Source organism: Chaetodon auriga, chromosome 20, assembly GCF_051107435.1.
Source record: "Chaetodon auriga isolate fChaAug3 chromosome 20, fChaAug3.hap1, whole genome shotgun sequence".
NCBI lineage: Eukaryota > Metazoa > Chordata > Actinopteri > Chaetodontiformes > Chaetodontidae > Chaetodon > Chaetodon auriga.
The window spans coordinates 6,844,097-6,860,158 of record NC_135093.1 but is presented as its reverse complement, the minus strand read 5'-3'; the positions used below and the strand labels follow the sequence as shown (position 1 = coordinate 6,860,158).

The 16,062-nt window shown below is 42.9% G+C and overlaps 1 protein-coding gene across 2 annotated transcripts in view; it reads right to left on the bottom strand.

The window, feature by feature from the left end:
• LOC143338812 (C-terminal-binding protein 2) overlaps positions 1–5,270 on the bottom strand; it is a 92,808-nt gene extending 87,538 nt beyond the window's left edge. Inside the window, exon 1 of one of the 2 annotated variants that reach the window (XM_076759563.1) lies at positions 4,880–5,270. The gene's annotated coding sequence lies outside the window, so the exon portion shown is untranslated. The remainder of the gene's footprint in view (positions 1–4,879) is intronic. The other variant, XM_076759566.1, reaches the window with a different exon arrangement.
• Positions 5,271–16,062: the final 10,792 nt, after the last annotated feature.

Sequence of the window (16,062 nt, the reverse complement as noted above, 5' to 3'; positions counted from 1 at the left end):
GTTCAGCTCTACTAGTTTCAGCCAGACTAAAATACATCTGTTTGTGTTAGAGAATACTGTAGATCTCTTATGCAAGCCCTATCGCTGGATCTTGTCCCTTTGTACGGTACAGAGAATAGCGCTGGCACAGGGTTCCACTTTCCCCGTTACCATGAAAAAGACATTCACGGCTCCAATTATCCTTTACCCCCGTGTAGCTCCAGAAAACACAATCGCTGCCACTGTCAATGAAATTATAGCAATGGGGGAGTAAGCGACGACAGGGGGGAAAGCTGATAACCCCCCACCCCCCGACTCACACTCATACACAAACACACATAGACACCCTTCAGTGTGCTAAAAAAAATGAAGATGCAGAGTGCCTCGGGAGAGCAAAGAAACGGGAATGACAAGCAAAATGTTTCTTTGAGATATCTTTTCAATATAGCACTTCTAAAGGTTAGAGGAGTTCTGAAGCCATGAGACAGAAGCTCCGGCTGAGCGATGGCGCCTTTAGCTGCTGCGAGTGGTGACGAGACTGAGCAGTTTCCACCGCAGCGCTCTGTTTTAAACTTACTCGCTTTGACCAGGAGCAATCCAGAATTACGGGCTTGATCGGTTTACAGTTCTAGGTAGAGTATGTTTTTTTTTTCTTTTTTTTTCAAAAATTACCCCAGCTTTCAGCTAAATCAATCTTGCCTTTGGTTGGAGATAATGAGCATGTTCGCCGGGCTTCAAATGAACACCGTTGCTCCCGGGCTCCTCAGCTCAACGTAGTCACATCATGCAGACACTTTTGAGGAAGGCAGAAAAGAGAAGTCTTATCCTTCGGAGACCAATTAAAAACACATATTCAAATTGACCTAAAAGGAGCACAGCGAGGCATTCATTTACAGCGCTGCCCCGTCACCATAGCTTCACTTCGCTATCAGATTCATCCCAATTGTTTTCAACTCTGACAAACAAACAATCTCAGAGAGTGGAAAGACTCAGAAGCACAAAAAAAAAAGAACCCATCACATCTCTACACGATCAAAGACTGTATCGAGAGGTAGTGAGTACACACAGATATACTAATTTTCACACAACATGCGCTCACTCTCATTCAAAGGACATGGATTTACCGGCTCAGTAGCACAGTATGCATACATTAGATGATCCTTATTAAAGGCCGTGGTGAATATTAGATCATTATCCTTACTATCTCTGCTGTGAGGACGCCTCACTACAAAGGGAAAAACTGCACTGAAGACAGAGAGGTATTTGCTTTCTCTGTTGCCTTTATAATGCTATAAACATTGGAATTAATTTGTACAAGTGTGATATATGAAATTTACATGTAAAGTCGTGTTACTGTCGTATGACTACGGGCTGACGTGCTGCATCTTCTGCCCATTTAGATAGAAGAAAGTAGGGATGCAGCAGAGGTCAACTGATTAATCGGTTTTACAAACTATCAGCATTGGGGGCAGAGGGGAGGGTGGTGTTAAATCAAGCTTGAACATTGGGTACAGCTGCAGAGAAAGCAGGTCCATTCTGGTGTGAGTGTGTTCTTTATATTAAGATGTATTTACATGAGTATTTTTGGCCAGACAACAGCCAGGCCAGGCCTTTAAATGCAAAAGTCTGAGACTGAGCGATGAAGCTACACCATTGTTCAGTCAAATGTCGCCACTTCCTCTATTTGTTTCAAATTAAAAGCGCTCGTTCCAAATTAAAAGACCAGCTTTTCATACACTGCCCAGCCATCAGCCATCAAATAGGTTTTGACCTAGTCTTGTTTTTTAATGCTTGAGGAATTTAATAGCAATTACAACAAGAACTTGAAATACATATTTCAAAACATAAATACTTTCCACCTCTGATCTGTTTTGCTTGAAAGCTCCACACATAGTCTAAGTAACGTCAGGTCAATTTTGAGGGAAAGTATCAGCTCAAACATCAAAAATCATTCCTTTTTTTTTTACATCTAATTTCAGTTCAGTTCCAATTAATGACTCTGAGTTTGAAGTTCAGGGATCCAGATTTATTTGGGCATTTATTACTTTGATTCAGTTCAGCTAATAAAGTCAAAAATTGTTCATTTCTGACATTTATTTTTTTTTTGTAGTAGGGGGTCAGGGTGGTGGTATCTGCTTTTTCCTGCTCCGACCTATCGTTATTATATCGGCCTTTGAAAATCCACCATCGGTCCACCTCTAGCTGCAACTAATGATTACTTTCAACACCTATTCAGTGATTGTTTAGCCCAGAAAATGTCAAACATTTGTGAAAAATTCCCAACACAACCTCCCAGGGCTCAAGATCACATCTTTAAACAGCTCGTTCTCTCCAACCAACAGTCCAAAACCAAAAAGCACTCAATTTCCAATGATATACAGGAGAGAAAAGCAGCACAACCTCACATTTAAGAGGCTGGGACGAGGGAACGTGGAGCCTTTTAGCTTGATAAAGGACTTTAACAATGAATGACTTATCAGCATTGTAGATTACTTTCCTGCCAGTTGACTAATCTGAGCACTAAAACCTGGAAGTTCAGGGCAGCTCTGCAGCCAGTCAGAATTTTATCCATGACATATTTGGTACCACAGCCCAGCGGGTATGCAGCGACTCTGAAACACGCTCCGTCTCGCTTCCACAGCACTTCCAGGGAAGCTGCTGCCATAAATCCCTTCTAATGGTCGCTGGCGAGGGAACTTTTTAACACAGAACTTAGGAGCCACTGTTATTCACCCGTAGAGCGAGAGTCTCGAGATGATGGATGGTAATAAATATTGCACGGGGCTAACAGAGGTCCCCCCAGAGACGTTCAATTGCCTTGAGTGATAGGGTGCCGCTCGGCAACACAGGAGAGGGTGGCAGAGGGCAGGCTCTTCACGGGGCCGACTAACTGAGTCTGTTCAATTTCCTCTCTGGAAGCACGACAGTCCCCATTTCTAAACAATAACACCGCCTCACAATGTGGGAAGATAAGCGGGGGAAAAAGGGGGTTTCTGCATTAAAAAAAAAAAAAAAACCCTCAACTTATGTGTGGCAACTTTGTGGGTTATGAATGAAGAATTGATTGACCCAAGGAGGAAAATAAAAAAGCAGTGTGGAGCGGTAATGATTGAGAATGTACCTGGCATGTGAGGAAAAGGAACACTGCTCAGTGTTATGGCCACTTCCCCGCTGGAGCCGTTTAATGGAGCTTTCTGACAAGGGAGCTCTGTTGTGCTGAGCTGCCCACCATCTTAACTGCCTCCTTGACAATGGCCGGCCACGGAGCAGATGTCCACGCTGCACACATCTGTAGCGGCCTTATATTCCTGCAGGCGCACACACCCCCTCGCCGCGTCCACTACGCACACATGGGCACCCATTAGACAGACAAAGAGCTGCTTTACCGTCCTCCTTTCAGCTTTCAGGCATTTACAACTAATCCTCCAAGTTTTTATTTGCAAATCGCTTAAGATTTACTTCTTGTTTTTTTTAAGTGTTGCACTCGGCGGGATAGAAATCCTCTTTGTTTACACGGGCAAATGTCTGGCAATGATGTTTTTAACGATGAGCGATAAGAAATTAAGACAACTCTAGCTCTTCATTAATCCAACATGTGTCCTGTTGTCATATTTCGGGGTAATCGGTGAATTAATTAGCCCAATAATGTGTAAGAATACTTGTGCGTGTGTAATTAACAAGTTGACACAAGGCAATTAGCAGCTCATTCATACACCGCCGGCTCCTAACAGTGGCTGTAAACATTAGATTTGCACTGATTTTTAAGTTAAGTCAGCTACGGCGCTCAAGCCTCACTGGAAATATCAGCTCAGTACCTGCAAACAAGATAAATTTGTAAAATGCACTAAGAGTGGGAGCTACAAAAAGCAGTCCATTATTCTCCTCCAGTGGGTTTCAAACACAGGAGCCACCAGGGGACCCTGCTCACAAGTTTCACATCTCCACTCTTTTTATTTGCCCACCTGCAGACCTGCAACCCTGCACGCTTAACCGCAAAAGCCCTTTGAGGTGGGATTCAACATGTCATCAGAATGATGGCGTCTGATCCCCCCCCCCCCCTTTAATCGTGTGTGGATCCCTGTGATGAAAAGAAAAAAAGTTTTCACGTGTAATGATGTGTGGCAGCTTCTTTAAAGCTCCTCCGGGGAAGTCTTACAAAAATTGGAACACACACATGTGAGAGGTCAGTGTGTGTGTGCGTGTGTGTGTGTGTGTGTGTGTGTGTGTGATGCGGCTCGGACAGCAGATGTGCTCCATGGTGATGATTCGTGTGTGTATGTGTGTGTGAGTGTGTGTGTGTGTGTGTGTGTGTTTTTTTTTTAAAAAAGATGCACAGGCTAAGCAGCAGCAATCAGCGCTCAAGATTACACCGGATGACGTCTCGCACTATTTTGCCTACAAAAACTCAGCCAGCCGAGTCAAGTGTGAGATATTAGAGGCTACAGGACGAAAATAACCTCACTAGAAAGCACAAGACACACACACAACTCCACACACCTCTCATAATGCACTTCCTTTTTTCTTCAAACCGACACACACTCCGTACGAGGTCTCGCTGCGTGCAAAAAAAAAAACCCCAAAAACAATCCGCGTCTTTGCCGAATACCCTTGCAATGTAAAGGTGAGGACCACTAATGGCAGCACCGGGGGGGCGGCTATTTTCTGTCCACATTTGACAGTCCCAGCCGCTTTTGCGCGGTCAGAAATAACGTCCCCGGTGCGTACAACCCACCCCGACCATTCCCCATCTTCATGGCGCAGTAAGGTGGACACACATGGCCAGAGCTGTATGCGGACCCGAGAGCCCCGACGAGCCGCCGAGCAACTCTCATCAAAAACCAGCAAACTGGAAGAAACGTGAAAGGCGGCGTTGTTGTCGCCTCCGTGAATGCAGCCTTACCTGGGTGAAGGATGTCAAATCGTTAAGTTGGGACTTTTTCTGATTTGATTTTCAGGCACACGTCGGCGGCAGCATCATCATCCGCTCGCGGGGAGGAAATGTTTCACGTGAAGATTTGGAGTAATTGTGATTCCACCTTATTAATCCTCCGCGCGCCACAGAAAACAAACAAAAAAAAAAAGAAAAAACGCGGCTTCTTTGGGCAGATGGGAAGAAAACGACCGGATACAGAGGAGTGACAACAACAGGGAGCGGGCTACGCTGTGTTAGACGCGTCCTTGTTTATTAAAATACGGCCGAGTAGGTGTCTGTCTAACTGTTTCACTGCTTTTTTCCTCCCCCCCCGCCTCCCTCTCTCCCTCGCTCCCTCTCTCTCTCTCTCTCTCTCTCTCTCTCTTTAGCTGTAGTCACACACTGTCTAACTCTCCTGTGTTATCAAGGCGGGGTCTTGGGTCGTTTAAACCAATGACATAAACCAAGAAGAAGAAGAAGAAGAAGCCCCCTCCTCCTCCTCCTCCTCTCCTCCTCCTCCTCACATACACACACCCTCTGCTCGTAAGCAAAAATAATGTGGTCAAACCTCTTTTTTTTTTCTATCCTCAGGAATTGCCTCTTTTTTTAAAATTATTTGTAAGCTGAGAAAATCCCCTTCAAGGGTCACTTCACAGTAAAATAAGAAAATCTCACTTATAGTTCGGCATGCATATAGTTTTGCTATGAAGTGCCAAGGCCAATAGGAATCCCTGTTTCTGGTAGCAACACAATAAAAAGAGCACTGAAAGCAGTGAATATTAGAGGAAAATGTCCCGGTTATTGAGGATAATCCGTAAATCTCACTGGGAACAGCTTTCTCTGGAACTACTTTTTGATCAAAGGCCTGGTCCCAGTGAAAACTGCTGAGTTCAGTTTGTTTTTAATGTAACTTTAAAGCTGAACTAATGAGTATTTTTCTACGAGCAACCGGTTAAACGACAATGCATGAAAGCCATCGCTGCTTGTCACAAACCCATGGGGAATAACCACCCGACTCTGCAGCCCCCTTCAGCCCCGCCGAGCGTTTTACCACCTTTCAACCCACTTTTGATTTTCTGGTCTCTTTTTTTATTTTTCGTTTTTTCTGTAAAGATTATGTATTTGACATTTTTCCCCTTGTTAGATGTTGAGGTGGAAAGATGACATGAAACAAAAGTCCCCAGTTAGGCATTGTGATCACAGTGTGTTGGTGTACATTTCAATGAAAAATGAAGTGCCAAAAACTGCAGTTCCTCGAATGGCCACTCGAGGCTGGCTCCAAAGCGACTCAATTCCCATAGACCCCCATATTAAAACGGCCAACTTTACAGCAGGAATATAAATGTTTACACATTTTTATATAACTCACTCATTTAAATTACATTAAGGCTTAAAGTTATACATAACTATGGACATGGCTGCTTTGAATGACAGCTAGCCACTAGGTTTCAGCACCCAGGCTTCATTCGGCCTGCCTCAGCTCCACCCACGCTCCGCATCTTTGCCCATTTTTGGATTAGCTGGGAGTTTGGTGGAGTCGGCACTGCCAAGATGGCGACAGCCGGAGCCACTGCCACTGAGATTCACAATGGCTCTTCAGAAACCTGTGGGGGATGTCATGGAGACCATGCTCATGTGATAAACAGTCCATGGCTTTAACCAGTAAACCACCATCACGCCTCAGATTTGCTGTTTTAGGTCAGCTCTCATCAGCATTGTTTTCTGCTCTTTTCAGCCAAAAAAAGCTCAGATAAACCCACCGTACACTGCCTCCCCAGCACCAAACAGTCCACAGACAAAGTTAGCAGCTAGCTGGCGAACGTGAAAAACAATTAATGCAGGTTTAATCAGCACAAACACATAATTTAATTCACCTCTGTTTTACTGGAGCGACATCAGAAATCTCTTTCAAAACATGGGCACATGCAACCAACACTGTCAGGCCACTTTAAAACTTACCACTCGGTAATCTAAAGGAAGTGATCCTTTAATCCAGGCGACAAAAAAATACCTGCATGACCACAATCAAGTAAGACTAAGTGAGAAATTTCTTTATTTATTAAGAAATTTGGCTGAACAAACCCTGTAATAGGCTGCTAATGTCCCTACATGGAATTATGTAAGTGCAATTTATGGTATTCCTTTAATAATCTGATATCTGTGCTCCACTCTTCTTCACATATAATTAATGGCTCTCACTTGAACTGATAACAGAGGGATGCTGCTGAATGAAAGCTCACATGTAACACAGTCAAGTGAGCAAACAAGCCCTGCAGTTGTAAGAAATGTTCTTAGACTTTCTAAGTTTGGTAAGTTCATGTGCCACAAGTGTTCTTCACAGAACACGGGTTGTACAAATCTCCACTACCTGATATTGATTATTTCAGGAGTTCCTTTGATTTCCCCACAGGGATTATTCTGTAGTAGTGCTGTGGCTTGAGGGCACACAATTAAATTTAGTAATACTAAATATTGTTTCACTGTGTGTGTACGTGCTGGACTCACCCATGCGCTATTGATTTGACACGACTATGTGGCACAGCACGTGACCCTCAGTGCTTTGTGAATGCACGGGGTCGCGGGTGACATCACAGGATTGATTTTTACTGTCCGTTCTTGGAACTTGTTGCACAAAGAACAAGCGCTGATCCACATCATCACATTAATCCATGAAGGGTTCGACTCAGATACACAATTGGAAGCGTGGCCCCGCTGCGGTGAAACCACGTGGCTGCATCTACGTTTCATCTTCGGTCTAATTTCTGCACTTCGTGTCGTCACTCCGTGAGGTCAAGTGAATGGCAGCAGATTGTGCGAAGTGTCAGTCAGGATGCTGAGTGAGATCAATTATCTATATCCCATTTTCCATTTTTCATTTCAATATTCGGCCTGGCCTCCATATGCTCCAATATTGATCTGCCCATCAAAGATTGGGTCATGCTACATGTGGGGGTGTGCAGCATATAGCACAAAGCCCCTCAGTGGGATAATTATGCAGAAAATTAATGTGGTGAAATTATCTTCCTGAATCTCATAGCTGTGATTTTATTGATGTTTTGGACTGATTGTATACTGTTTACAAAAATCAAGATTGATGTTTTCAGACACTGTGTTCACAATCAAAAGCCAGATCAGAGGGAAAGCTGTTTCATTATGTGTTGCCCCCTATTATGTGAGGGCAACAGCATTTAAATAAACTTTAAGGCTTCTTGTGCACGCGCTGAGAAACACAAAGGCAGATAATGTAATGTATGTAAAGACAAAAGAGGAAATATGGAATCAGATCTGGCGGTAAATCAAAGCCAGCAGTAATGCTTTATCAATTCAGTCAACCTTTTGAACTGTTTCATTGAAAGCCAAAAGTAATGAAGCTGATGAAGAGCAGAACTGATTACGGATTCCTTTTTAAACAACGCAGTCACGAAGCTACGAAGTGCTTTATTAGTTTTTTAAGCGCAAAACCATAATTGCACGTCCACGTTCAATCTGTTGCTGAATCAACTTGAAACATCTCACTGGAGATGGAGAGCAGTCTTGAGTGCTGAAGGGATCTGTGGCATCCTATGAGAGGAGGAGGTACGGGGTTCAATGTGGCTGTGTTTGAGACCTTCTCATGTTGACCTCTGACCCCGATCTCAATACTCACAAATTCACAGGCAGAGTTCACAGCGAGTCTCTGCGGAGAGCTGAGCAACATACTACCCACACTGCAGTCTCTGGAGACACACATCTATCAATCTCCAGATGAATTATTGAGGCCACACCACCCCCACCATGTTTCTTACATGGGCTGGAATTAGTGGCTGTTGCAAGGACCATGCTGCATTAGAATTCGAGGGGCAAACTTGTTCAAATTTTGATGTTTTGCTCATGCTGCGTGTGTAGCCCGGTCGTTTTTCTATTTGTCAATTCCCCTCAGTTGCCTTCCCTTGACAGGCAGACTCTTATCAAAGTGATTTCCCTCCACATTCTCTGCTCAGGCACTATTCTGATGTGCCAGCTCATTGGTAAGTTACAATTTCATTTCTTAGCTTTTTGATTGAATTTGTAGAAAATACAATACCATCAAATACAGCATTAGAGGGCACTGAAACGTGTAACATTTGTCTTTTTGGACTAAAAATCAGCGTCCCTCCTCTTCACTGCGGCGTGCCCCAGCGATGCCCCACACAACGCTGCAGCATTTGAGGTTCTTGCAGAGGTCAGTGTGCCACAATGACTTCATGTCCTCTACTGAAACATGCTCAAACTGCACACACACACACTTCAGGGTAAGGATTATACTGCCACTCGTCAGTTTGGCATGCTTTTGACAATGCTTCAATTCATATGGATGACAATTTGTATAAAACAGCGCTTGTGTGGATGGGATTTCAATTCCTTCCCCCTAACCCTTACTCTAACCCTAACCTAAATTTAATCACACCCTAACCCTTAAAACCAAGTCTGAACTCTCAAACAGCCCTTTGAAGCTCCATCAGAAAGGGAGGATTGGCCAAAATGTCTTCATGTCCCAAAAATGTCTTCACTCCCAAGGTCTAAAACTCAAACTGGATCACACAAAGATCGATGTGCAAGCGCACACACTTTAACAATTTATTTATGTCCACATTAAATAGAGCTCAGTACTGGGACAAATACTGTGTGCAGGTGTAGTAGGGTACATTCACAAGATCACAGAGCAGTAGCGTAGGTCTTCATGATACAAAACACACACACACACACACACACACACACACACACACACACACACACAATCCACTCTTTTTTGCTAATGAGGTGGTAGGGCCTCACCATGCAAGGATAAAGAGGGGTGAACGGCTCAGACCCCCAATGGGTCCGCTTGAACTTGTGAAATTGGATTGACACCACACTCAAAATGAGCTCCTGCCACGTAGAGAAAGCAGACTGAAGCCCCCCAGGAGGCTAAGTTGAATCAATTCTCCTAATGATGTTTGTAATTTAGGAGGCTAATGACATGCACTATGAACTGGAAGATTATGTCTAGGAGATTCCTCTCAGAGGCAAGAATCAGAAACCTACACAGAATGTGGGAACAAATATTCAAATCCTGGAGAAACACTGGTGTACAAACTACAGTCTGCCATAGTCTCATACTATACTTTGTCATAATGGAAACTGTGGGCCAAGTCCGAGTAAAGTCTTAGTCATAGTAGTCAACTCAGAATGCAAGCAGAGATTACAATTACAGAGCTTATTGTTAAGTCATCCATTCCGCACCCTTACTGCTTTGGTTCGCTCTCACAGTGTTGTTTTTGGACACAGGAAGCAGCTGTTTTCCACAAACAAGTTTAAAAAAAACTTGCACAATGTCTGCTCAGCATTTAACAGCAGACATACACAGTTAGCTGTGGAGCATTTAGGAGTTAAAGAGCAAGATTTTTTGTTTGGTAGAAACCAAAAACAGGGCTAAAAGAGAGTCAATACTGGACTTACATTACATATTGGACTTGCTAACGAGTTCGCCAGGTTCCAGTTCCGCTGCCACCCAGTGGCCAAAAAAAGGGCGCTTTTATCGGAACAGTCTCACTGTTCACACTTAAGCCACCACCCACACGACTACCAGTAGTTCCTCAGAGGATGCTGATTGGTCCCAATGACAGTGGTTCTGCCACAAGCGTGTAACTTGAAGCCTGACATGATGGATTCTCGCATCACATGATCTCGTGTGATCTCATGGTCTTGTAAATCCAGCTGCCTTGCAAGGCAGGTGACCCTCAAATGCCACAGAAGACATTGTATCACCGTCCTCATGACTAATAAATTTGCATAAATGAAAATTCACTTGTAGGTTAGGCTAGCAGAAATTCAAAGGTTATGAGGAGTCAGTACTGTGGGATCCAGCAGATGTTTTGTATCCCCTCTTAGATTTGGCGTGGAGTACTCTTGAGCTACTAATTTTGTATTTACCCTTTGGGTGTACTGAAGCCTGCTTCCTGTGGGATGAGGATGTCTCTCATTGTACAATATGTTAAGTGCTGTGTGTGCGTGGTGTTTAGGAATGCACATGTGCACGCATGTGTCCCTGCATGAATGCGCGCATATCTATCTTGTGTGTGGCAATAAAGCCAAACAGATACACAACTGCAACTGCATAGGAGGCATGGCGACGGCACGCAGCATGATATGCATGCGCAACATGTTGATATGATTACTCCACAGGCTGCTCCCTGTGTTTTAGGCTGGTCATTAACAACCTATTTGAAGACTTTGTCAATAGGTGCCAAGACAACAAGAAGCAACATCGCCCCCTCCGCGCTCAACTCCCCCCCTCCCATCCACTTGCCTTTCTTTTCTCTCATTAATATGGAAATGAGTCGCTCATTGTTGTTGGTAGGGAAGAAAGCTGTCATGTCTTTGGTGACAGGCTCAATGGATGTGTTTGGATTGCGGGGCTTGCTGTTTTCCGAGAGCATGTCTTATCTTTGTTTAGGCAGCGAATCAAAAATGTAAACATCACTTCATTAGCATCTGTCAGGAAGCTTAACAGTATGATTTTTAATACATGGCTAAACCCTCTGAATAGGCAAACAGGCCTCGTTATTCTGTCTCTTCTTTTATCTCCACTTTGTGTAGTAGTTAATTTCTCAAAGGGAAACTTACTTAATCCTCTTCGTTTGCTGGTGAAAGCCATGTTGTGTAGCTCCGCTCTCTCCCTCTGTTCGAACATTACTTACTAGAGATGCTTTATTGTACTTTTCCTGCTACTTGGTGGTCATTCTTATACATTTTCTTATTTGCGGTCTAAAAAAAAAAGAAAAAAAAAAAGATTATTTTTTCAGCCAGATAAGCAGCTCCAAAAAGAATTTCTGCTTTGGAAAAGTCAGAAAATGAATAAAACATAAATTACATGGACTATTCTTAACCTTTAAGAGAGATCAAAGAGACTTGTGTTGCAGCCAATCACTGACGCTATCAGCATCTCACTTCATCCACTTCATCAAGGCTTTCTCCACACCCGGCATTTACTTCAAGTATACCTGCACATTGTGGAGTGATATTATAATTACCGGGACATGACCAAAAGCAGGCGAGATTAGGTAAATGCAGCTACTTATCTCAAGTAAGTGCTTTGTTTATATCCGAGTTTGCCTGTTGCAGGGGTGCACGCACACGAGCTCAGGAGAGTCATATTTTCTGTCTCTCAAAAGGATTTGAGTTCCTCACTGGCTCCGCAGGATTCATCAGTGGGCTGTTTTTGCAGCTGCGATCCCCAGGAGTTCATCACCAAGCTGCAGCATCTCTCATACTGGGTCACAATGTAGACAAACATATGCTGGAGGCCAAAGTTGTGCCGAAATAACAGAGAGAGAAGCAGTGACATAGAGAAGAGTACTGAGAGGACATGATAGGTTTAAGTGAGTAAATGTCAGCTGCTCCTCAGGGAGGTATGTGAAATATTAGGCTGTGATTTGAGCTGCACTCTCTTGTGTCAAAGCATCGGGTCAATCTGTTAGTTTATCTTGAACAAAGAGGACAAAGATCAATGATTTCATGCTTCTGGGTGAGTAATACAAGTGTCACCGTTGTTGTTGTTGAGCATATTTATTATTTTTTTATAGGAATATATGAGGAAAATCCACTGGAAAAGATTAGTGGCAAGGTGTGCTGAAATGCAATTAAGGTGCTGACAAGTCAGAACATGACAGAGAGGACTAAGAGCTGTAGGTGCCTTTAGACGGCAGAGATTACAATTAGAAAGTTAAAAAAAGACTTTAGAAGACAATGGGGTTTTTTTTGGATATGGACAAAACCAAGTTAGCTTGACAAGCTTTGTTTTTTTCTGTGCTTAGCAATTACACATTTGTTAAAAGTTTCAGTTTCTTACAGCAGCTTCAGTAGCAGATGTGTAATTATCTTAGAATATGAACACTAAACATGCTGAGCTACAGAAGCTAACAGAAGCTAGCCCGCACCTGATGTCACAACTTTAGCTCTATCGTAAAAGTTAGCTTAACTGGTAGCAAGTAGCAACATGAGAAAGCATCGTTTCTATTGATCCCTGAAGTTATTTTCAGACCTCTGGAATCTTTCTTTTTCTAAATTTGTCATTTGTTGTCAAGGACATGACGCTAGCAGCTAACTCAGCAAGCTAAAGCTGATGATTAGCTAACGAAAACTTGCTAATACTTTCACAGTTTAAATAGTTTCACTACAATTCTAGATTTGTTGCTTATCTTTTTCTCACCACTGACCCGCTTCTTCTCCGTAGCAAGAGAGGTTAAGCCTTGTGGCATTTGGAGTATTAAGAACCATTAGCTGTGCGAAACTGGAAAAAACATTATTTATCTGGAAGGAATTTGACGTGATTACAGCTGATGGCCGTAACACAAACATATAGTGCTGATAAATGAGCTATCCATACCTTCCTTTCTGACTGGACTATGTTGTACGTGTATCTGAAAAGCTGCCAGCTAATCAGAAACAAATATTATGTGGCCGAGGTAAAAACATTGATTATAGGTGTTTTTATGGGAGGAAGGGTTGAGATTTTAGGCCACAATTTTACAACACTTGCACAACCGAAAGATAAATATAATTGCTGTCACAGTAATCAGTAATCCATGGCTTTGTCACACTTTAACAAAGAATTGACGACTTGGTCCACATTGATTAGCTGAATCTGCCATCCTGTGAAAAGAATGCGACTCAGACGTAATTATATACAAGAGTCCTTTCAGATAGATTTTTTTTCCCTTTTAAATCACTTCAGACTTTTGTTGCACTCCTAATTGTCCATTCAGAAGTTGTTCCAATTGCTGAAGTGCCTTTATGTGATATGGGGAAGAGCCGGGGAAGGGATGGATGTGTGTGTAATGTTTCTGCATTTGTATTCCTCTATCCATCTCCCTTTTTGTCAGAACAGTTTCATTTCCATGTCAGTGATTTATGTAGGGAGATAGGAGAGAGCCTGTTAATGGGATATTTCTTTTGCTCTCCTCATGAACAACATGTCAAAATGAGGATAAAAAATAAACTCAAACGCTTGCCGCGGGAGCGAATTAGGTCTTGTGGCAATATTGCAAAAAAAAAAAAAAAAGGAGCTTTTCCATCACGCCACTCTAAACTCATAAACATCCAGGCATCTTGGATTTGATGTGCATCTCCTCATTTAAAAACACTGGGCTGTAATTGAAACTTACAGCTTTTCAAACCGGAATATCTTACCTTGGAAATGTACTGAATCATTCCAGTTTAAGATGAAACAACAAGCCATAATAGAATACAAAGCTATTTTTTCATATTGCCAATAAACTGAATAGCTACCTGCCTTTTGTTCGACAAACAAGCATCACTTTCATTACCAGAAACAACCTACTAGCAGAGGTGAATTGCCTCTAAGGTACAAGGATCCTAATTTATGGGAGTCATTTTCTCCTTTGGTTGGAGTGACATCTCAGATTTTCACTTCTGTTTTGTAATTTTGTTTTTATTTCTTCCATAATCTACAAATCTTTGACTGTGTGAAATTGTCTTAAGTTATTTGGATGAAGAGAAAGGAACCAGCCACTGCTGCCCCAGTCTGACTGACTGTGACGCTGCCATCTTTTTTTCTTTTTTTTTTTTTTTTTCTGTTTTCCTGGAGGTGGAGTGGAGTGCCTCGGATGATTGCGGGCGGTGCTGACAGAATCCGAAGTGGGTCGTCCAACCTCAGCCCCCTGGAGTATGGTGGGTCTGGGCCAGAGCGGAAGGGAGCAGAGTCCTGCTGAGATGTGGAGTCTGGTCTGGAGGTAATGGGCAGAAGGGAAAAAGAGCCTTGCCTGTGGCGTGGCACAAAATGAATTACTGCCATCTTTCTGCTCCTCTGCCTCACAGTGAGAGTAGAGTCTGGAGGGCCAGATAACAAGGGCACAGAACCACAAACTCAAGCAAAACGGAGAACTGCCCAAGAAAAAAAAAAAAAAAGCTGTCTGCTGGAGTTAATATCATGTCATTTATGATGATTTGGCTGAACGTATGATGAGGTCATTCTCATTTCAGTGTTAATGTCAGCCCAGACAGTGGAGCAGGGTGGTGGCAATGGCTGGAACATTTTCTTTTATTTCTTAGCTCCCCCTCGTCTCATTTATTCTAACAGGACATGGTCTGAGTCTTTTTTTCCAGTGGTGTGTTACAACACTCTTGGACCGCGGCGATAGGACTGTCATATGCTAAAAATGCTCCACAAAGCAGAGGGAGTCGATAGCATGTCAAGGCTGAGTGCAACACAAGTGTGTGAAATCAGTATTTTTTCTGCCCAGAAAATGACCAAATAAATAAATAAATAACAAAATTCACCAATTATTCTGCTACATTATCTCTTTATTAGTCAAAGGGCTGTAAAAAATAGCTGCGAAAGTACAGATAATAAATCAGTTACCTCTACAACAACTTGCCACCTGTATTTTATAGACCAGATGCATCAATGTTTTCTCCCTTTCCGCCAAGCATGTGCACTTGTTCAGCGTCTGTGGGGTGATCTAAGTAAATTCCTATAAACATGATTTAAATTTCCTCAGGGATCAATACTCCACCATCATGAATCTTGCGCTCTTTGATGCTCATTTGGTCGGCACGCGTGTAGTCTCCTGCTCACCGGGTTTGTATGTCGTGGTTGCCGTGGTAAGGATGAGAATGTAAGACGATACATGCAACCTTAAGAGCATCCTGAGGAAGTGCTCATTAGCACAGCCGATCAATGAAAGAAAAGGTTCGTCCGGCCTCTGCACAACTTACACTTAAGCATTATTTTCTCCTGCAGATTTTTTAATACACATTAAATCTTCCAGTAAATTCAAATGAAGTCAGCGAAACTACAGAGAAGCAGTGAATCAGCAGAGACTTTTTTTTTTTTTTAATCAAAACCAATCCTGAGTAGTTTGAATGGGATGTGACTCTCCTGTGTGGGGAAAAAAGACAGCAGAAAAATGGACGCATAATTAGGTCAAAGCATTAGGAAACTGTTGAGTTGCATTTCGATTCATCTCACCTTGCCCCGTTTGAACACGTCACCTGCATGCAAATGACTCCCTTTCTTGTCTACCCGAGAGAGAGAAAAAAACCTACTTGAATTCATTGATGCCATTGTCTGGTATTAGATACAATCAATCTGGTGAGTGGGTGGGGAAGCAGGATGAGGGGCCCGCGGAGATTAAACAGAAGCCTCACCA